Source organism: Melospiza melodia, chromosome 9 (genome assembly GCF_035770615.1).
Source record: "Melospiza melodia melodia isolate bMelMel2 chromosome 9, bMelMel2.pri, whole genome shotgun sequence".
Classification (NCBI taxonomy): Eukaryota; Metazoa; Chordata; class Aves; order Passeriformes; family Passerellidae; genus Melospiza; species Melospiza melodia.
The window spans coordinates 1,883,918-1,907,500 of NC_086202.1; positions in this window are offsets into that span (position 1 = coordinate 1,883,918).

A 23,583-nucleotide genomic window follows, 5' to 3' on the forward strand; every position below is an offset into this window, starting at 1 on the left:
CTCAGGTTCAATCAATTTTGCCAGCCCCTGGAGTGCCTTCACACGGATTTGGGAGAGCACAACCTGCCCACCAGCGGATTTTATGCTGAACAAACACATACATGAGATAAGGCTCCCTGAAAGATATGAAGAAAACTATGAATCTTTACATTAAAAGGGGTAAACCATAAAGGCTGGATGTTTCTCCACCCTTTTTGCTATGAATTTTATGAAAACTGTGTTGAGTGAAAAGCAGGTTTACTAAAAACACTAAAGCCAGTGTTGATGGAGCAAACAACGCCAAGATGGCTCTGCCTGAATTAATTCCAAAGTGAGCATTCCCAGAGCTGCTGAGATGCCAGCAAAAGAAAGACCCCAGTCCTCAGTGCCAGTTTAAGAAAATGGGCAAAGCTTTCTGCAGCAAATCCAGTTTGGCCTAAGCTGTGCTCCCAGGCAAAAGCCAGCTCTGGCCACTCAGAGCAGCACTTTGTGCTATGGGCATTAAAATAAGAGCCAAAATGGCAGATTTAAACCCAGAAAATTGCAATAGTTGCCTGCTTGTGCATCACACTCCAGAGAGCTGTAAATTGGAAGAACTGTAACAGGAAGTGAAAGAAAAGGGAAATCCAGAAAGTGAATACTTCGTTCCCTTGTTATCAACCACAGCTTTGATCTCTCATATGCTTCTCCTTCACAAAACAATGGTTTAAGGAGTGAAGAGTGGGAAAAAAATCAGATGTATGTTGAACTGAGCTGAAATAATAGGTAGGGTGAGGTTCTGTTCTTGGTATCCCACTGTTAGCTCCAGGAGATCAGGAGCAAGGAAGACTTACCTCATCTCCTCAGCTGACAGAAAAGAAAAGAAACAGAAACAAGTAAGAAAAGAACACAGGGGAAAAAAGGCAGCTTTCAGAGATTGTCACAGTTTGAGGGCACACACGGCTCGTTCTTGCAAGATCCAGCCCTCAGTGTGCTGTGGCATTCCTGTCATCCTCCCCAGCAGGGGAACTGGGGAGTGCTCCTTTGGCAGAAGCTGGATCATCAACGCCTTGTCATGGGCAGGGGTTGCACATGGATCCTGAGCTCCGGGTCCCCATTCCTGAGCGGGCCTGGCATCCCTTTGGCTCTGCTGCCTCTTTGCCCAAGTGCCAACACTCCATAGAGAACTTTTTGCAATTATTTCTTGGAGCTACTTAATGGAACTCCTGCCCCGTGGTGTGTTATCGGCCCCTCCAACAGCCACAGCCCTCAGTATTAATCTTGGAATTCTCTGCATCTTCCAAGTTTTGGTCCACAGGAGGTTTTCCCCCTTTTTTCCCCCTGCAGCGAGGGCCTGACTGGTGGGGATGGATTAAGACAAGCACAAGCAACACTGAATGGTAAATTCTTTCTTTGCATGACAGCTGGTTTGAATGTGTTACAGGATTGAGGAAAACATTGGTTCCATATTCAAAGGGAGCCCCAGCTTTTCCGAAAGGCCTTGGCTCATCCACAAGGAGTTCAGCTGCTGATATTCACTTATTTAATTCTTTACCAAACATGCAGAATCTCTGACAACCATTTGTTTAAATTACTTACACAACTTGCCGTTTTAATCTTTTTTTCCTATTAATCTGTGACAAACCATGGAATTTAATATTTTTTACCATGACTAATGTATGAAATTTGTTAGCTTTGTCTGTAATTTACAGAGAGCCCTGAATAATTGAGCCTTTAAGTTTAAAGGCTTATATTTTGTTATTCTAGCTGTGATGGCTTGTAATGGTTTGAAGAACCTGAGGGGCTTTAGTGATACATGCCAATAAAAAAATACCAAAACTGATCTCAGCTCTCCTTGTTTTCCTCTGTTGGCCTCCAATTGTTATAGGGAGGGAGAAATGAAAGAAAATAAACAGGAGACAATATGGGGGGGGGGGGGGGGAAGACCAAGGAATTAATGTATTTCAATGACTGCCCAAGAGTTTCCAGCACCTCTGCTGTCAAATCTCAGCCTACACATTCTTCACCCTTGTTTAACAGATTAATGCTTTGCACTGTCAGCCACAGCTATTTCAAAATAAAAATGATAATGAAAATGTAAGTAAATGGTCAATCTTTCTACAATCTGCAGACATCCCAGCCCTAGCACAGATATCTGCTATGAAGATCTTTGAATTCAGTAAAGCTGAACCAGCCTGAGGCCCTCAGGAGAGAAGGAATGAGGGGCAGGTTTGCCTTTACAAGATGCAGCCACACCATCCAGGTCATCCCTACGCTCACAGTGGTGACCTGAGCAAATTGCCACCTGAAGCAGAAGAAACGGAGACCCAGAGGCCCCAAGCACTGGCCAGGTTTTGGGGCAGGACCCCACCTTTCCCCAGCACTCCAGCCCACACCTGCTCTGCCAGAAAGCTGCCAGGACCTGGACCCAGAATCCACTTGCTCGTGGACCCATAACGACCCAGTGATGGCTCAGAGGACAATCCCTGGAGGAACGTTCCCCAATCCCCACATGGAACGATGAGACTGAGGAGCAGGAGCATCCTGGAGACCCTGAAACACAACAAGCACTGGTAACACCTCTGTCTCTCATCTGGGGGCAAGAAAAGAGCACCAAGAAGCTGCTGCTGTGCATAAACACTGGAAAATAGGTCTTGGAGTGATGCAGAATACCAAGTGATCTAATGGCACCTTAGCCTTAACCAGAGAGCACAGAAAGCCTTGGCACAAGGATGTTATATTTATATTCCTCAGGTCATGTTATTTCTTTTAAATATTAATCAGAAAAATTGGAAAGCTTTATTATAAAGATGACAAATGCTACTGTGCCTCGAGGAAAGGTTGTGCACAGGATGTGCAAACTCGTACTTATTTGATTCAACATGGTGACTGTGGGCTGCACTTTTAATGAGGGAAATAAAACATCCTCTTAATTGGCTATAAAAGGATGTGCACCACAGACTTACTGAAACATTAGGCTGCATAGTTAGGACCCACTTTGTAACAATGCCTCATATTTATTAATAATATTTTTATTGGTTGCAAAAATCTATGAGTTTATCTATAGGATAGAAACAAAAGGCCTTTTTTTTTGCTTTTTTAGAAAAGGAAAAAGAGAGAAAGAAAAAAATTATATTTTACACAGGGTAAATTGAAAACATCAGCATACCCTACAGAGTAATAGCACTTTATCATGATTTATACATGGGAACACAACTGTTGCCAAAAAACATAGGTGACCTCTCCCTACCCTATATTAATAATTACAGTATGGAGATGGAAGCATGATATGTAGGACACTCCTCTCTGCTACAAAAAGTAAGGGGGGAATTGTACAAAAAATATAAAAAAGAGGCGAATCTGACTAGGAAGTGTTGACAGGCGTCGCATCTCATGCAATGAAAAACACATTATTGGAATCTACCCAAAAGGCAGGTTTCATTCCAACTGCTCATGCTGTATATTTATTTATTTTTACTTTAAATTAAGGAAGAACACACGCTGAACACCCTTTCTGTTCAGGCTCTGGTGAGCACAGAGCCCCTCTCTGAACCCTGCTGTGGCACACAAACCCCAGGAAGGGGCTGACAGAGCCAGAGCCAAACCCTTGGTGACAACACCTGAATCCCAGGCAGAGGGGTTTGGGGTCACCTGAGGGGTTTTTGTGTTTCTTTACAGATTCCTCCACCCACCAGGTTAAGGCCATTTTCACTACATGAGTTTCAGTGTTCTATTGAGGAGATTATTTATTAGAAAAACCATGGAGAATGATAACAGCATTTTTATATAGATATAACTTTTTTTAAAAAGCATTTTTTATGTCTTCATTCCAAAAGAGTTTAAACCCATCCTTTAAAGAGCCATCTGAAGCACTCCTTCTGTGACACCCAAAAAGGGAGGGGATCCCACACAGGAGCCTCTCCAATCACTGCCAACACCGAGATGGCTGAGGCTGCTGCCAGCCCCCAGATACCAGCCCTGATGGGTAATGTAGCAAACAAAGCCAAAAGCACCCTCCACAATAGAGAGTGCAGAAGAAATTAAAAAAAAAAAAATCAGCAAAGGCTGCTTCAGTTTACAAATTCATGTTGAAACCTGTTAGTGATTGTGTTCTTAAGAGTTTTTATAAAGCTCTGTTACAGTCTTAAACTTGACATATGATGGAGCTTCCTGGATTAAATATCCCTGATACTTTTTTCCCCAGAAGACAAGGCAGGAAGAAATCTTCCTCCAAGCTCCACAGTCGATTTTCCAGATTTTCATATCCCCAGGCTTATGAAATGCAGATCCAGAAGGAACACACCACCACTCTGTGCTAACTCCTCTCTTTGTGCAGCTCCAGGCAGGGAACAGTGGGGCTGGACACAGCACAGGTGAGGAGCAGCACTAAATCCTGCACTGGGGAAGCTTGGCTGGAGCAGACACATTTTTTCTCCTAAATGCCATGTTTAAACTCTCCACCTTTAGGGCTGAAACCTCTGGAGGGACTGGACAGAAGAAACCTGACACCCACAGAAAATTAAGGTCTTGATTTTACATCAAACCTAATGGCAGACACCCAGCAGCATCTTTATATCAGGTAAGATAAAGCAGCAATGGGCTGCACTGATTTAAATCCCCCCTCTTCTGTATTTTTCTTAGGTGAGTTTTGTTTCCCACTGAACCTTCCAGGCCCTGGAAAATGTAAAAGCAAGGCAGGAAGCATAGGTTTAAATTATGTCAGACAAGATCAGACAGTGCCTGGAGCAGACAGGCTCTCTGCAGGTCCTCGCTGTAATGCTGCTGGGGCAGCCTTCTGGGAGAGCTGCAGGAGCTGGGGAGCAGAGCTGCAAAACATGACTGGAAAATAACACAGCTGCCTGTGCTGGGCTTCACCACCCACCCCTCTGCATGGCCTGGCAGGGCGTCCCACTGAAGCTTTTCCTGCTTATCCAGAACAGGCACTGGCACTCTGCTCTTGCAGCCTCGTGCAATGGCAGGACCACTGATGCTTAAAAAATAGCTGTGAGTGCTGTGGAAAACACAGGGAGAGGCTTCTCAACACGACCTCTGGCTTCCTCAGAAAACTGGAACTACCACATGATCATCATAACATGCAGATTCCAGAAATTCTGCAGGACCAGACACCTGAAATTAAGGAGAGCATTTTTGCACGCCCAGCCCTTGCAGCTGCTATTTTGATACCAGCTCATTGCTAAAACCAACACTCAAGTTCGCTTTATCCTATTTCCAGCAATTATAGCTACTTCAAATAGGGAATTTTAATGCAAGAAGTAGAATAAATGTCATTCCTGGAACACGTACATTACTGTAATCTAATGTGAGTACGAAGTCACTTGAGATGGAGAAACGCAACAGCCCCTTTAGGGCTAGAGCCACAGCAGAGGTAACAAAAGGGAAACCCTCGTTAATCCATTGGAAATATCATGTTAATAAATGAAAATGAGATAATGACTTTTGTGGCTAGCTGAATCTTGTCTAAAGCCTCTTATGAGCTTCATGTGTCTCAATTAGGGACTATGTTACAAGGTAAAAAAAAAAAATCAGCTGCGGGCTGAACACAATAAAAAACAAAGTTAAATAAGGAAATGTACTTGGGATTATTATTATTGCAACCCTCCTGCCTGACCTAGAAGCGTCTTATGGTACAGATCCACCCCTGAGCTCCCATTACAGCTTTTAATTGGAATTTCAGTAGCTGCTCCCACAATGTGAGGAGCGACAGAGGTTTGCTTTTCTCTTCCCCATCAAAGGACACAAGTCAAAGTCCATTTATGCTCCCTGATCCCACATCCCACCACCACATAGATAAACTCTTGTGTTCCAACACCAAGCCCCAGCTCTCCTCACCCAGTGAAAACCAGCACAAACCAGGCTGGGAACCAGACTGGAGGAGAGGGATGGGCTTCCCACCAGGCAGGGAGAGCACAGACCCTCCCAAATTTCAGTATCTGGGTAGGGAAGGAGGAATCTGACCCCAAAAGACTGTTCCTTACAGATTTAATGTTTGCAGTCTGGGGTGTGGATATGTTGCAAATCAAACAGCTTCACAATTTCAGCTTTTTGAAGTTTTGGTGGAAAAAGGTGTTTGACTCAAACCCAGAGTTTCTCTGTTTCAGGAAATTAAGAACCACCTAAAGCATGCTGCATATGAACTTTTATTAGTCCATATCCTCCCAGACTGTTATCACAGTTGTCCTTCTACAGCAAAGATATTTATTTCCACAAAACCTACTTTAAATCAAGATTTTCCAGTAAGCAATCAAAAAATTCTAAATCCTCATTATCTGGCAGCTAGCATTCAAAAATGAGAGATATATATGAAAAAACAATAAAATAAATGGACAGAAACTATTGTCTAGCAGTAGAAATGCTGCTCTCCCCATACCTGGAGAGATTTAAAAGTCATGTGGAGGTGGCAGTTGGGGACATGTTTGGTGGTGGCCTTGGCAGTGCTGGGGAATAGGAAGACTTGATGGTCTTAAAGTCCTTATCCAGCACTAACAATTGTATGACTCAAATAACTCCACTTTTTCAACCCTCTTTTCTAAATATTCCTTCTCCAAAATGAAATTACATTAATTTTTGCCAATAATTTTGTCATTTCTCTTTTTGTGGGTTTTTTTTAGTCTTTTGGTTTTTTTTTTAAGTCACATCATGGTAAGTCTCCATGATTTCAGTTATTATAACTTCATTTGGTATTCATGGAAATAGCGGTGATTATAATGAATTCATTTGATATTCATGTGCATGTCACATGTCCTTTGGTGGCAGTGCCACTGTCACTCAGCTCTCATTAGGCTGTGCTCTCGTGGTGATGTCCCTGCTCTGGTCTTGCACGTGGGCAGGGTGCTGGGGACAGGGACAGCACAGACACACCACATTCCCACTTCTACTCGCTGTTTCTTACTTTAGGAAAAGCAATTTTAGCATGCTGTGATTCAATAAAAACCACAATTTCTCTCTCAGAATGGTTTTGGAGTTTGTAAACTGCTTTGTTTCCTTTCTGCTCCACAGCCCTGTGCAGTTCTGAAAACGTGCAAGAGTTGCTACAGAAAAAGAATTTACAACTTAACATATTGACTTTGTGCTCCTCTGCTCTCACTTTTCAGCCACCGTAATTCAATGGGATAATTTGCCTCTGAAACTCTAAACTTGCCAGGAATTCAGAATAACTTTCCACCTGAAGGGCTATTTTTTGTGTGCCAGGCCTGTGACATTGATGTTGAGAAGAGCTCAGGTTTGGAGCAGACATCAAATTCCCTGTTCACCTTCATGAAGAAGCAACCAATTCCCCAATATTTTGCATATTTCTGCACAAGATTATAAACAGGGATGCTCCAAAGGCCCTGGAGGAGCGAGGGGCCCAGGTCACACTCAGCTGAGTGGGATTTATTTCCTTGAACCATTTTGGCCCCCCTCAAATCCTGCAGTCTTTAACTGCGCCAGCGACCGACCGCGCGCTTCTCGAGGCGCGACGTCGTGGGAGCCATCACTGTGCCTTAAAACACAAAACGAGCATGGCTAAGGTCAAAAGTTCTTCAAAAAGTCTAATATATCCATCAGACACATCCCCAGAGGAGTCAGCTCTATTCACCTTAATCCTGAATCAACACTGCCTCTGTAAGTGCAGCCCACGCCTCGTCCTCTGGGGCCACTCCTGTGCTCAAATTTGGATGCGGGAGCCTTGGCGGATTTGGGCTGTGGATCACCAGGGAAAGAAACCTGGCCTTGCTTCTTGAGGGCTTGCAAAGCATCGTTAAGGCTTTATTTCCCACCAGCCTCTAACATCTCACAGGCACTGGACTCACCAGTGAGGCACTGGGAGCCTCTCCCAGGAGTTTCCCTTAAAGCCACTTGGCGCCTCGAGCTTGGCACATGGGATGGAGGAAAGGAGGAAGGAGCAGAGAAGGATTCTTGTATCTGTATGCAACTTAATTGTTCTCAAAAACCTGCTCTGCACACGAAACCAGCAGAAAACCCATTGGTGTTAAATTTGCCTGGGACAGATGGACAGAGAGAGTTTTACCTCCAAGTAAAAGCCTCTCTGTAAAAGTAAAAGTAAAAGTTTTACCTCCAAAGCTTCAATTCTTAGAAGAAGCAAAACAAAACAGAACAAAAGCCCAACAATCCAAGGAAAGTATGAGCAGCTCTTGTTTCTGTTCCTAATGAAAAGCTCTTGGTTGTGGCCAGGGCCACCTGGGGGTCACTCATCTATCATCAAAACATATGCCATCCCAAATCTCCTAGCTGGCACCACCAGTAATGTTGTTATTTCTGTGTGCAGGAACTAAAAGCTTTTTTGGGGCTTGTTTCCCCTCACAGAGGCAAATCACAGCGTGGGAAACAAGTTCCACATGAACGATGGTCATTCTGACCATGGCTGCTCTTCCCTTCTGTACAAAGGGATCACGTGAAGACATTTGCAGGATTAAGCACGATTTTGGCTCATATTTGTCTTTTTGGTCATATCTGCTGCACATCCTTCCACGGCACAGTGCAGGGAGCATGTCCCTGCTCCTCACACACAGAACAAACGTGACTCAGCTTGGGCTGCCAGAGGAAGCACAATGCAGCTCTCATGAGTTATTCCCACTCTTGGCATCACAGGTGGAGGCTGGAGCTGGACTCCACAGGCAGATTATTGACCTATCAAGAAAATGTGCAAGCCAAGCTCAGAGATATTTAACTCAGGAATAAATCTGGTAATTTAGGGTTTGGCTGACAGCTCTGAACTGGGATTTACAGATTGTGCTCAGGGAAGACTGAAAAGGGACTACTACCCAAAGGGGCTCCAGGAGAGCTGGAGAGGGACTTTGGACAAGGGGCTGGAGTGATACGACACAGGGAATGGCTTCCCACTGCCAGAAGGCAGGGAGGGATGACTGAAAAGGAGTTTTCCCAAACAAGGACCTCCATTCAAAACTATTTGTGGATAAATCATTCAAAAATTGGGATTTTTTTTTTCCAGCCCCAAACCTATTTATGGTTCTGTGGTAAAGTATCTGAGCTGCACAACAGGCTAAAAACTTCACATAACCAATGAGTTTGATGGGTTTAAAAACAAAGATGAAATTTCTGTTTGCCTTTTGATGCTTTCCCCAGCCCTGACACACAGGTGGGATAAAATTCTAGAAGTTGATGTTGTCTCAGCTGAAAGATTGAGACCAATTCCAGCTCAGTCCAGGAAAACATGCAGATTCAGCATTCCTCCACCCAAACACGTGCCCTCCTTGGGTTTTAGCTTTAGCATCTCCTCAAAACATTTAAAAATGCCTTAATTGACTGCTTGCTTATACTCTGCAAGCAAGATCAGGCCAAATATCAATACAGGGAGACATGCCTTGAAATAAGAGTGTTGCACATCTACGCCACAACATCCTTTTGTATTGCTCTGCTGCTCCCAGTAAGAGCACAGCAACAATTTGCATCGAACTCACAAGGCTTTGCTGCACCAGTCAATTCAGATCAATAGAAAAAGGCTTTTACAAAGAAAACAAGTGTTGCGTGGAAAATAGTTCAGGCAGCAGGAGTGTTTCACAGTCGGGGTTGGCAAATCAACAGACTTTTATCTGTAGTGAAAAAAGAGCCTGTCAGGTTTAAGCTGAGCACTGATTTCCAGCACGTCGGAGGCACACGGGGCTTGGGTAGGCAGGTCACAGCACCCTGGGCTGCAGGATGAGGCCCTGGCACAGCTCCTAACCGGGGAAAAAAAACCTGTACAGCAGCTCCAAGCACCTGATCCCAGTGCAGAGATTTGGGATGAAACCCTCATCACCAGAATAGGACTTTACAGGGAGACCCAAGCGGCCCCACGGTGAATTTGGCATTACCTTTGTAAACCAACTACCCCATCTGGTCTGGTGGTTATGGAATGATGCAGTAGGAAAAGGTTCAAAACTGACTCACTGCATGAATGGTGAGCGTGAATTATGGACTGAAAGAGTTCTCACTTTTTTCTTGAATAGCAGCTATTAATGACTCATTCCTGAAGGCAGCGGCGGAAGATGCAGACAAATGAGAAGCAGGTTAAAGAAGAAATATGGGTTCATATACACAACAGTTTCATGCTCTGGGAGGAGAATGGAGTTATTCCAGCTCCTATCAACTCCTGGTTTTGTTCCCTGTTAGGAACTTGAAGTAGCTGAAATAATAATTCCTGTTTAGTTCAATTACACAACTGTCAAAATTAACAAAAAGCAGGGGGGAAAGTGACAGGGAATTATCAAAGCAGGCAGTCTTGAAAAGAAAGGAACTTAAGCATTCAGAAACTTGGATCTTGGCCCTACAAATAGAATTAGAGAATTCCAGATTGGAGTGGCTTGGAATGGACCTTAAAAAATCATCCAGTTCCACCCCCTGACATTTCACTATCCCAGGATGCTCCAAGCCCTGTCCAGCCTAACCTTAAACAATTCCAGGAATGGGGAATCCACAACCTCTCTGTGCCAATAGGGTCAGCACACAACACTAGACCCCTGTTTGCCCAAGATTTTATTTCCTACTTGCAGTCAGATACTAATATATAATACTAAAATGCAGTATTTTGTACTAAACAGTACTAAAACCAGTATTTTAGGGCCATCACTCCTAATCAAACCCACCAAGAGCAGAAGTAGACACAAACTGAGCAAACCTACGCCTAGAATTTCAAATCTTAAAAAGCATTTTCTTGTTTCTCGTTGGGTGAGAGATTCATTTAAAGGTTCCAGCAGAGCCTTTTTTTAGCCCTGTTCATTTTCCAGCTGTTTGCAACAAGGAAAAAAACCAAACTGCTCCAAACAAGCACAGTTTAGGAAAATGGATTTGACTAACACTAAGAAAAATGGGAGGGGTTTTATGCTCCTAGAATCTGATGGAAAAAGTGAATTTTTAGAGCAGAGAGGATGCTGTGGTGCTTGTCTGTTCTGGCTCACATCACATCACCAGTGTCACTGAGCATGAGGCAACAGTGGTATTGCTATTTTTGTGCATAAAGTTCAGTACACACTGGGTAAGAGAACACAAATGCAGCTCCCATTACTAAAAAAACCATGCACTGCCTCCATTTATTTCATCCTATTTCTCCACGAATTAGTACACTACTACAGCTTTACAATTAGGCTACTTTGCAGGTCATGCAAGCAGCAAAAGTATTTCTGGACCAGAACTAAAATTAGTAAGGTCTCTGCTGGGTGCTCCCTTGCAGGTCAGAGCACACAGACACGCATCCCTTTGCTCACTGGCATTTCAGGACTGATGTACTTTTTGTTTTTATCTGTTTACACCAGCCTGGCAAACCCAGACCCTGGCACATCGTGCTTGCAGAAGTGTGACTTCATGCCATAGGACAGTTCAGGAATCTTTAATATTTACAATTTTTATATTAAAATGTGGGTTTGGGTTTTTTTTTTTTTTTTGTATTGGTTCCCCCCTCCCCATTTTATTCTGTTTTCCTCCTGATACCACAAATTTGGGGGATTTTACTTACAGAGGGAGACAAATTTATAAGATGGCCTCTGGGAGCGATGCAAGCTCAGCAGAGGTTGCATTTTAGAAGCCAAGAAAACGCCTTTAGGTACAGCTCTGCCTAATCCTTCTGTCATGTGAGCAGTTCATTTGCACACTGAAGGTGCCACCTGCCCTCTGACCCACCACACACCTTTCCCTGCATGTCTTGAAAGTAAAGATTAATTATTTGGCCTTTAACAGTGTAATTAGTGAGGAGATGGGTTATGTTAGCAAAGGACAGCGCTGATTCTGCCCCCCAGCTCCATTCTCCCCGATTTTCCAGCACACTTAGATGAAGGCAATGAAGGCAATGAAGGCTGATTCCTTTTCCACCCTGCTTGAATCAAACACATCCATATTCTTATTTCTGCTCCTTTTTTATTCTTTATACTTATTTCACCAACACACATCCTGGGAATCTGAGTAAATGGAGAGAGTTTATCTCTAGCTAGCTCATCTCCTCTCAAATTTCTCCTCAGCATCTTGAAATCTTCAAATCTGATCATCCTTTAAAGAGCTTTTTTCCCCTCAAGTGAGTACAGGTCCAGGTTTCCCAGGCTCTCTGCACGTAGCAAATTCACAACTTCACTTCTGTCATTGCTGCTTCATTCCCTGCACTTCCCAATCCCTGGGATGTCCTTTGGATGCCAGAGTGTCCCTGCCCTGGGCAGAGCAGCTGCAGGAGATGCAGGTGAGTATTTTACAATATGCCAGGTTGAACTCTTCTATTTCCACAGCTCACACTTCTGTGGGTTTCACTTCTGCTTTGCATCAGTTCTACACCTGCTTCTCGCCCAGAGGCCTGCCAAGCCTTTGTTTGGTGAATATTCCCACAATTTAGAGCTACAAATGTAAAAAACCCACAGTTTCTCTCAAGCAGAGCTGATGGGTTGTTTTCTTCCAGCCTTGCCCAGCCCTGTTCAGGATCTCCCTGCAGATTGAATCCATCACCTCCCCTTTATTCCCCTCACTGGGTAACACCTTCACTCAGGGTGTTCCAGAGGAGGCCCAGAGCTGCAGTTTAACCCTCAGCATCACAGGATTCGGGCTGGAAAAGCCCTCCCAAACCACAGAGCCCAAGCCATGCCCCATCCCCACCCTGTCACCAGCCCAGTGTGGGATTAGGGCTTTTCTTGACTTAGAGACGGGGTAACTGAGAGGTCTTTTAAAAATTTCTCTTTTGTTTTTAGTTTTAATTTTTATTTTATTTTTTATGTGAAGGATGAGATAATATCAACATTATAATTTACATTATTGCAATTAGAAGCTACTATTTTTAAAATTATAATATATTATAAGTGGCTTTTGGTTTATCAGTTCAGGAATCTTTAATATTCACAATTATTATTGTATATAATAAATATTATATGCAATTAACAATAATAAATATTATTTTGTTATACTATATTGTATATGTTATATATTGTATATAATAAATATTATATACAATATATAATATATTGTATATAATATATACAATTTTACAATATATATATTGTATATACAAAATTGTATATACAATTTTACAATATGTAACAATATATACAATGTTATATACATTGTATATATTGTTATATATTGTAAAATTGTATATAAAATTTTATATATGTATATGTATATGTACAATAACATATGTATATGTTATTGTATATAACATATATATTGTAAATAATAAATATTATATACAATTAACAATAAGAAATATTATTTTGTTATATATATTGTATATGTATATATATTGTAAATGTTTTAAAGCTAAATATTTTAAATTTTTTTTTGGGGCTCTTACTACAATGTTTTCTGTATAATGCTATTTCTCTCTAGTATTTAGTCTTATTTGTAAAACTACTCTTTGAAACTTAGTTTTATTTCTTTCTTAATAATGCTTGTCTCATTTTATGGCATTTCTAAGTCAGCAGTTCTAATATCAAAGTTTGTATATAGATGTCTACTATGTGAATTTTTGGTGAATTTTTGAGAATTTTTTACAAATTTCTTTCCCACAGCCCAGAGAACCAAGTTCCACTCCTTGAACACCTCCAGGGATGGGGACTCCAAACCTCCCTGGGCAGCCCCTGCCCAAGTTTAACCCTTCCAGTGAAAAATCAGCTGGAGATTTCCCCTCCCTCCATTTACACCTCTCATCCCTCCCTCTTACACCGACATTACTCCAACCCACACCCAGGTCCATGAGCAATCCTTTGAGGTGAGTGCCCTAAACCCAAAAGAGACAGAATAAACCCAACATTCCCACCCATGCCTGCTTTCCACATCATCTCCCTGAAAACCCCCCCGATTTGTCAGACAGGATTTCCCCTTTGTGAAGCCATGCTGACTGGTTTATTTCTCCAGATGTTTCGTGATCTCATCCCTTATTAATGTTTCTAGAGCTCAGCCTAGCACCAAGGTCAGATGTGCTGCTCTGTTACATCCTGCCTGCTTTTCCCAGTCCTTTTTTCCTGCCCCCCTCCAAACTGGGGCTGTATTTACTTCTCTCTAGTCCCTTGGTGCCTTCCTTGTCCCAAAGGAGCCCGGATAAAAATCACCATTTATTGAACCAGTAATCTCTTCAGTGATCTTGTTAAAGATTCCCCAGTACATAACTCCTACTGCCTTGGAGCTTCCAGGGATTTTTAACTTATACAAGATTTATTCCAGCACAAAATTATCGTAGCCCAGAAACTTTGCTTCTATCCAACCCTGTGAACACTGAGGAGAAAGATGTGTTCAGGCAGAGGATTTCAAAGTGAGTTTGGGGATCTGGGTGCTCAGTTCCCACCCTAATTATTGGGACAGGGGCTTCCAAACTTTCTGCAGAGTTCAGAAACTGAAACCTTAGCACTAAACCTATCAGACCTGTATAGAACACACTACAACCTAATGAAATTGTATATAAGTGATACATGGCCTTCATTTTTTAAGCCCATATTATCAGTAAATATTTAATTTTTTTTGCTGGCAATATTTATTTTCAGTCCAGATAGTTCAGTAATGTTGCCAGTGAAGGGATTTTTTTGTTTAATTATTATTTTTAAGGCTGCTGGCATCTCTGGGCTCCATCTGGAAGGCCTCAGCATTGGTGAATATCCTGGATATTGAGGATGAGCAGGCAGAACCTCTCTCCTGTCTTTAGTTTGATTCCAGGCACAGACACTCAGCTCCTCTCTGTGTCCTCACACGCTCACACCCAGTGTCAGTTCTACAAAGTGTTTGTAGTTTACCAAAATCATCAAACACAAGCAAAGCACAGATAATAAGGAGCTTTTAATGCCAATTCCATCATTTTTGCAGTATTTCCACAGGGGAATTGGCTGACTGATCCCCCAAACCCCCTTCCTTCAGTGCTCATCTCTGTGTTAATAAATTTCACTCATTTCTGCACCACCCCCAGGAATATTTTCCGTGGTTTTCCAGCTGATCTGCACTGACACTGCTGTCACTCAGCCGTGCTTTGGGAGCTGAACTCCAGGGATTCAAAACCTTTGGTTTGGAGCTGAGAACTGGGAGGTGACAGAGGACACCACGTCCATCCCCACTTCTGCAGGACAGCAAACCAGCCCTGCACCCTCAGACCCCACCCTGGCACCTCACCCCGGCCAGGGACAGCTCCAGCAGCCATTAATCCTCCAAACCAGAAGGAAGATCCAGCAGATTTGCAAGAACCCTCAGCATCAATCTCTGCCTTCGGGCCCTGCTCCTTCTGGAGCTTTCTGCCATTCTTCCATGCAGGTTTTCCAGGCGATTGGAACAAGGTGGTTTGTGAGGTCCCTTCCAACCCAAACCAGCCCACGACCCTTGAATCTGGGTTTTACCTTATGAACTTTGGGACTCCACTCACCTCTGGTTATTTTCAGCTTGTGGCAAAACAAAAGAGAAAATATCTCGAGTCGTTATTTCAGTGGAGGTCTGAGTTGTTTGTTACAGGCTGTCTCCAATGGCACCAACTCCGGGTTTAGAGGCTGCAGGATATTAATATTAACAATGTAAATAACAGACAATTCTTCAGAGGGCAAAGGAACTTGTCTCCAATTTTCAAAGGATGTGCTTTACTTAACTAAGGCTAATTAGCTCTGATCTTCATGGAAGCAACAACAACAACAAAAAATTGCATTTGATTTTACATTTTTAAACAGCTGCAAAAAATTTCCTATTTATCCAAAACAGACTTTTAGGATCATTATCAAGTTCTCAAGCGTGTACAAATTACTGTCCCCAAGATTATTTTCCTTATACAGGGCATTTAGAGAGAATTTGTTCCTTGCAGCACTCTCTAACCATTGCAGGCAATTTCCTTTTCAGGAATGTATTTCTCCAATCCTCGCTTGTAAATACCTACTTCTTTTTCTACATATTTGTGCATCCATTGTAAGGAAACCTGATGTTGATATGTCATGCCCAAAATTTTCTGGAGCCAATTGGAAATAATCTCACTACAACCAGGACATTTATCAGCTTTGGGACAGTTTGTGAACAGAGGTTGAGGGCTGATTAAAAAGGCATTTCTGGAGAAGGTGTGACTTGAGAGCAGGGCAGTGAGCAGCACTGAGTGTCCTGGGCATGATGAATGCAGTTTGCCTGCTCAGGATTCCAGTTTATTCCTTTGCATGGGGCTGTTCTCCTGCAGGAGCCCCATCTGCTGCCAGAGCTGCAGTGCCATTTCTGCTCTCAGAGGGGTGGCTGAACCTTCCCAGACTCATTAAAACTCCTCTCCTTCGCTTTATGTACCCCTTTGCTTCACCCAAGCACAGGGAGAGGCTGATCTGGTGATGTTTTAAAAGACATTCCCAGGTTTATATCCCCTCCTAGGCCAGGAGGTTCCTGCAGCTCTGGTTCCAGGGTTCACCCACAATCAAATCCATCTCATGTTTTATGTGCTTTGGAGAGATCCCTTCCTTCCTCGATGACTGGTTGCTGTAATTACACAAATTATCTGCTCCACTGTCACTTCCAGTCAAAGGTGTCATCTAAAATTAAAAATTCATGTAAAAACTAGAGATGTTACTCTTTTGAGCAGACAGTTCAGACCTGAGCTGGTTTCACAATGTTTGGTTTCACTTCCCACGTGCAGCGAGGAGCTGAGCAAAGGCACACGGAGCTGCCTGGCCCTCCAGCTCACAGTGTTTCTTCTTAAACACCACTTTGTTGTTGAAACTCAGGCCTCAGATTCATTAGGATTTAAGTGCACTCTGCCTTTCAATCCAGTAATACCTCTAAAGCAAGAACAATAACTTACACCATCTCAATTATCTGATGGCCACAAGTGCAATCCCACAGAAGTTGTTATTTGGCTCTTGCCATTTGTCTAAAGTTCAAGATGAGGAGGGAGGAGCTCTGACCATCTCCACCAGCCAATATTTATGGAGCAGACAAAGTTTGGTGTTAACTCCACGCTCTACAACTGCCCCAACAAATCCATCAGAATGAAAATAATCTGCTTTTCATTTTGGAGGCAGACTTAACAATATGAACAGGGTTCTGAGCCTGGATGTGCCCATTGACCCATCCCCAGCGTGGGTGCTTTCATACCCAACCAGTCAATTGCCCAGAAAGGTTCAGAATGTATCATGATGGGAAGAACCACCAGATGTGACTCATTAAATCTCATGTAGAAAGCAATGTAGAATCCAATTCATCCAGGGAAAGAAATATCTATTTCTTCCTCCAGGCTTAAGTGGGGCAGGAACACCCTGAATCTCTCCAATGTGAACTGCAGGAATAACTACTAGGTGTGTAGGAACAGAATATATAAAATGCATCATAATTTGGAAATTAAAAAAGCTCAAAACCCACAAAAAAAATTTTTAATCCTCTTGGCTAGTCTTTATTTTGTTCAGTTAAACTCAGCTGAGGAAGCTCTTGCAGGACTTCTGGCTGGAATGCACACTGAAAGAGCATGAGAGAAAATAAGAAACTACTATTTAATGCATCACTTCCTTCACTTGGCATTGATCCCGAGTCTAAACTCTGAAATTTATGCTCAACACACTTTAACTCAAGTCCAGACCAGTTGTTGAACAGTTCATATTTGGTCCAGTTGTAACAACCTGCTTGTTCCTGCCCCACAGCCTAAACCTCCTTCAAATACAAGGGAGCTTAGAGAAAGAAAACAAGATTTTAAATCAGATTTGAATGGATTCACTTCATTTGGACAGCATTTTATCCTCAGCATTTTTTCCAGTCAGAACCTCCTGGGATTTTTTTGGTGATGCAACAAGAACTGGTAAAAGTAAGGGGCAGTGGTGAACTCTGAGTACTTGGAATATTGCACATAGGGAAAACCCCATAAAACCACAGAGAAATCATAAAATAACTTTATCTTTGGCTGGATGAAGGAATCTGTGAGAGTAGAGAACATGCAACACTGAAATTTTCTTCATTTTTCTTTAAAATTTTTAAGTATTTAGGACTGAAGTGTGTTTTCTGTAAGGCCACAGAGAAAAGCAAGAATTGTGTATATGAAGTTCTATTGAAAAGGAAAGTCTATTAAAAAGAAAAATTTAATGTCTAATTTTAAAAGTTGCTTTTCCTGAAGCAAACAGTTTAATTTGCTCAAAATCTGAAACACAGTTCATAACATAACTCAGGAATTCTACCATTAAATTTTGGCTGCAAACAGAGTGCACTGCCACCTAAAAAAAAGACACCTGACAGATTAAACAATTCCTTTATCACTCCAGTGACACCAACCCAGCTTCATTCACCTGAGCACTGATTGTTTCATTTGCAGCATGACAGAAAAACAAAAGTTTACAACTTTTTCCTTAATGTGCCTTCAGCTACTTTCTGAAAGCTCTTAATCACAGCAGAGCCTTGAGATCAGTACAAAAAGTGTTATTACCCCTGCAGAAGCACATCTCAGCCAAATGATGATGTAATTAGTAAAAACCCTGCTGGCCTCTGACACGACTGATCTATTGAGATTGCCCAGATCTCACACACAGAGGGTTGGAGGACAGGACAGGAGTTCAGCCAGGACGTGTGAAAAGGTCACAGGCACTCACCTGGAAAGAGGATGTCAAGCAGACACCAAAAACCAGCAAAAAAAAAAAAAAATCTCAATTCAGCAGCAGCAAATTTCCCTTACAAGACACAAAACCCTTCCCAGGACTGCCCTTCTCCTCCTGGGGTGCTGCTGACCAGTTCCCCACCTGTGTTTTCCTTTCCCAGGGAGAGCCAGAGGATTTCCCAGGGCCCAAAACTGCTCCCACACTCAGCCCTGACCAAACCTCGTACCCCTCCTTGGAGGGAGAGAAAAGGGCTGGAATGCTGCACTGTGGGAAATAAGAGAGGTAAGATTTATCAGAAAGTTGGGAAAAGTAGGCTTTAGAAACAGAAAGAGCAGAGAAAATAGAACCAGCTATAGCCACCAAGAGTCTGAAAGTAGAAAAAGTTAAAATGATATGGTAAACAAGGACATGAAACAATAACTTGAGTTTTAGGCTTGGCCAATATGCTATTGGCCAGAAAGTTTTTTAAATGCTCTGTAACAAAGGAATCTTTAGCTGCTGCTAGCAGTAACAGCTTTTTTTGCCATCTTTCTATTGTCTCAACCATGTAATGAGGCTGATGCCACAACAAAAGCTCAAGATACCTATTCCAGTCCCATTCTGCTTGTGAAAAACACCAGCTCCCCAACACACTGCACCTCCAAGAAGAATGGCCCAGAGAAATCCAGGATCCCCCCAAGCTCTCTTAATTGTCTCCCAGCTCTTAGAAGTTTAAAAGTTGCTAAAATTGATGGAAGCAGCGACCAGCAAAGAAAAATCTTTTTGCGGCCTGAGAAAGCACCAGTAGGGTGGGAAAGTGGAAGAGGAGAGTCTCCCTTCACGGGAATTCTCCTGCCAGAGGAATTCTCTTGCCACTTTGGGAAGTTCGTGTCCCTAACTTAGGCAGCTACTTTAGAGATGTGAGGTTAAATCACCACCTCAATTTTCATTCATTTTCCTGCCCTAAGTGCTCTCTTGGAAAGCAAAAAGCACTGGGTCTGGAGCTTTTCACACCTCTTTATTTCCCAGGAACTGCTTTCTTTCAAGGTGTGTGACTCTCCTACCTGATTTTAGGCATTTCCATGACAATCCCGATGCTTTGCAAAGCAGTTTTACCAGTTCTCCTGCAAAGCCCCAGCCCGGGAGGTTCCTGCTCCACTTGGGCTCTGCATCCCTGTTAAATGTGGACACAGAGGCTCTTTCCAAGAGTGTCCTGATGCTCCTGCTCTCCCCACTCTCCCCTGCCCCACAGGCGCTGCATCCTCCCGCAAAACCCTTCCGAGGCGAAAAGCATCACCTGTAAAACACCGTGAGAGGTTCGGCTTTATTAATTCAGCAATTCTCATTAGACCCTTATAACGTCACCTTTTGCAAAGAGAAAACAGTCAGGATTTTTTTTTTAAATTTTGTTTCTGCTGATTATGTGCCTAAACCCCTGCAATATTGGTGTAAAAGGACTTCGGGCCTGTGAATTGCATTTAAGAAATGTTTGAAAGGACAGGCAGCATTTCCATCACACACAGCTATTAGCTTTATGTGACAAATGAAATTTTACTGGATTATTTATATTTTTAAAGTATCAGCTGAGGCATTTCAGTCCTGGACCTTCTTAAGTATTCGTTGCCTCTAAATGAACTGGATGTGTTGTATAATGGAATTACTAGATTTGTATTAAATTGTAGCTTTGGGACCCATCACTGTGTGATGCTATCTACTTTCAACTGGCTTTGTTTATCACAGAGAAGGGAACTGAATTAGCATAAGATACTACAAAGTAGTAAAGGGATTTTAGGACCCTGTCTATTTGACCTCCTATTGACCTGGGCTAATTCATATTCTCCCTGGGATGCTCTAACAGGTCATTTTGTATTTAAAAAAAAATAAAAATCAGGTCGACTTGTGGCTGCACATCCCTCGTCCCTGTGGCAGCAGAGATGTGGAATTCCCTCTCTGCTCTCTCTCTCACACACACACAGGGCTGTGCTCCTCCTTGAAAGGAAAATGAACTTCTATTTGTAAATTACCACATAAGAGGTTGTTATTTGTCTTACTTACTGCATTCCCGTGGCTGCTGCTGTGAGTGGGGCTGTTTGTAACATCAGTGGTGGCAGCAGGGACGCAGAATGGGGACCTGGGGAGGGAAGGTGTGCAGGCAGAGGGAATGTTCTTGCACACTCACGGGCACACGTGGGGTGCACTCACACAAGGCATTTTCCCCATTGATATTTGTGGAATCACCACAGAAAAGCCTGGGTTGGAAGGGATCTTAAATATCACCCATGGGCAGGGACATCTTCCTCCAGACCAGGCTGTTCCCAGCCTCATCCAAGCAGGCCTCAAACCAGGGGGTTTGAGATGGGGATGGGATCCCCAGGGATGGGGAACTTTATATCTTGTTGTACAATGCCTGGAGGGAGCAGTTTTGGTGTAAAGAGAGTCCTAGAGGAGATGGGGGAACTGCAGAGGAGGATCTGCTCTGTCCAGCTTGGAGGAGGCACTGGACCCTAAAACACCTCTTGGCCCTCAGACTGATTGTTGTGGGAAGCCAGGCTGATTTTTCCTTCAGTTGTGTGAAAGGCTGCCTTTCATCATGACTGAAAATTTCCACAGCAAAACAACATTTTCCACAGGATGAAAAGAGTTTGTGTCTATTCCACCCTTCAAGACCCTGCACCCCAAATGCCCACAGGTTCCCCTTGTTGTGGGAACAACTCCTCAAGGTGCAAGAGCGTGCAGAGGTGGGCTGGGGAGGGCTGTGGCAGCCAGGTCCAGCTCTAGATGAGGAAGTGATGCTTGATTTTGTTTAGGAAGGCAGCACTGATGCAGACAAGGGACATTTAATGCGCCACCTCTCAGCTCAATGCCCTCTGAAGAAACAAAACCTGTCCTCTGCCCTGAACCTTGGAAGTTCCTCCATAACACTCATGGATTTGGTCCTTAAATCAGCTCTGATCTTAATGACCTCCTCACATTTCGGCTGCACTTTTTTTTCCCTAGTTTTAAATTCTATTTAGCAAAATAATAATAATAATAAAAGAATATAATGTAGATATTCAGTCAAAGGTTGTTGTTGGTAATTCCAGAAATTGAAGTCTATTTTTTGCAGAGAAAAGCATGAAATGAACTCCAGCCATCGCTCTGCAGTGCAAGGGGCTGATGAATTACAATGGCAGCCTGCTTTATTCTCCTTAATAAGAAATTAGATCACAATAGGGATTTACCAAAATTACCTTGAAGTGTTTGTGGGTTTGACTGATTGGACAATTTGCGCTCAAATTGTGTCGAATCATGCGAGTTCCAGCATCTGTCTCTTTAGCTGGGCTGCTTTAAAAGCGCCCTGGTCTCCTTTAACAGGAGCCTGCTCGTGAATGCTCAGCCCCACACACAGCATTTGTTTGTTTTCTTCCCATTCTCCCAATTTGCCTTATTGATAATGTTCTGAGAACTTCCCAGGTTTTCGTGGCGACTTTATCAACTCCTGTTTCAGGTGAGAAGCAAGGAATTTGCTCGGGAAATGGATCTTATTATTAAGTTATTTAGCCTTTTCCTAACCTATATCCCTGGAAGAGCTCATGTAATTATCCACCAGTATCCTTGATTAGAGATGCAGTTTGCAGGGAATGGGTGCTGGAATTATGGTGTTTTTGAGGAAGCCCACACCGTTTCATTAGGAGGCAGGAGACACAGGCTGATGCGCTGCATCTTGAATAACTTCGGGAAATCTTTTAAGTCAACCTTGTGTTTTAGTCAACAGGGAAGGTTTGACCTTTAACCCCCCAACAACCATCTGTTTCATTATTTATCTGAGGGAATCAGAGAGTTTTTGTTCTTTCACAAAAGTCCCTGACACCAAGATATTTCTAATAGCAGAAATTTTTCATTCTTGTCACTATTCCTTTTGAAAATACAGGTATTTTCATACAACACGTAGCTAATGAGTGAAACTTCAGAATCCAACCTTTCTCTATAATCACAGGAACAGGGATTAAAGAGGTCCCACTAGTGAGGAACATGAAAATTAATTATTGAGCTCCTTGTTTTATCCTCCCCATCTGTCTGATATTCTCGAGCACAGAAGGAGTTAGACAATTAAATTACTTCTCCTTTTACCTCATCAGGATGTTCTCTGTACCTTTTTCTAACTCCAGAGGCTCCCAAATTCTGCCCCATTTACCCACAAACGTGTGGGTGTTTGCCTGTGCAAGGGCAGGGGCTTCTGGTTTTCCTGAATGCCAAGAAATCAGCCAAGCTTTTCAAAACATTCGTTTCCACTGAGCACACTTAAAATGGTTTTTTCCTCCTTCTAAGGCTTGCAGGAAATCCTTTCAGGGAGACACAGCCTTTGTAAGGAACACAGGCAAATTTTAAAATTATTATGATCAGCCTTTGTGCAAAGAGAAAGGCACAAAGGCACTTGTACACAGGAGAAAAGAAAGAGCAAAAATAACAACGAGAGAGGGATGTGCACTTGATATGTCAAGTGTGGGGGATACACTCTCCTTTAAAAACACTCATGAAATTCTCTCAGAAGTCACTGGGAAGTGCCCCAGTGCATCTGCCCAGGGCAAAATTAGACCCATTATATTTAGCTTTCCTGAGAAACCCTCGGTTTTGTAACATGTTTGTATTTCTGTCATTATTCTTGGCAGCTAAACAAGTGAAGAATTTCATTTCTAGCAACTAGTTAAGACAGTTGGGGCAATTAATTTGTTTTATTCAACAATAAAGCTGTCACTTGGCAGTGCTGGGAATGAGAGGAACTCCAGCACGATGCTGGTGGAGCCTTTTCCCTGCTCGGGAAGGAGAAACTTCAGAGCTCTGTGTGTGTGAGTGTGTGTGTGTTTATCATCACTTTTGGCTCACTTGATATTGTTTTGCTTGAGGTGAAGCCAAAGGGTAAAAACTGCTAAAGTGGGCCCAGACCAAGATAAACACACATCCCTGAGACATTTTCTTGCTGAGGGATCACAGTCTGAATAAAGAATAATCCTTAAACTTTTGATTTATTTTCCCTTCAGCTCGAGCGCGTCTGACTCGTTCTGCGGCAGCACCAGGCTCGGCTTAGCTGATCAGGTAAAACACAGGTAAAACTCAGGCTGAGATAAACCAGATAAAAAACCAGGGGCTTGGACAGAGCCCTCACACTCAT